This window comes from Mastomys coucha, unplaced genomic scaffold, assembly GCF_008632895.1.
Source record: "Mastomys coucha isolate ucsf_1 unplaced genomic scaffold, UCSF_Mcou_1 pScaffold9, whole genome shotgun sequence".
Taxonomy (NCBI): Eukaryota; Metazoa; Chordata; class Mammalia; order Rodentia; family Muridae; genus Mastomys; species Mastomys coucha.
The window spans coordinates 48,106,574-48,106,890 of record NW_022196915.1 but is presented as its reverse complement, the minus strand read 5'-3'; positions in this window follow the sequence as shown (position 1 = coordinate 48,106,890).

Below are 317 nucleotides of genomic sequence, written 5' to 3'. Positions count from 1 at the left end.
AAAAAAAAAAAAGATCTCTCATAGGTGTGCCTTCCGTTTCTAGATTGTAGTTCTTTACAGATGTAGTCAAATTGAATGAGACCTTCCTCAGCCTCAACCGGGCTGGACCAGACTTTATCCTTGCCACCAGCAGCTAGCCCACTTAGGGTGGAGTTTCCTGAGATAAAGAAAGCCCTTTTGTCCTGAGGCTTCTCTGCTGCTTCTGAAGTTCCCGCTAGGAGCCACTCCCCACTGAGCTGCTTCACCTGCCTTCCAAACTGACCAACAAGATGCTAATTAGGCCACAAGATCCTGGTTTACTGGGGGGGGGGGGGGGG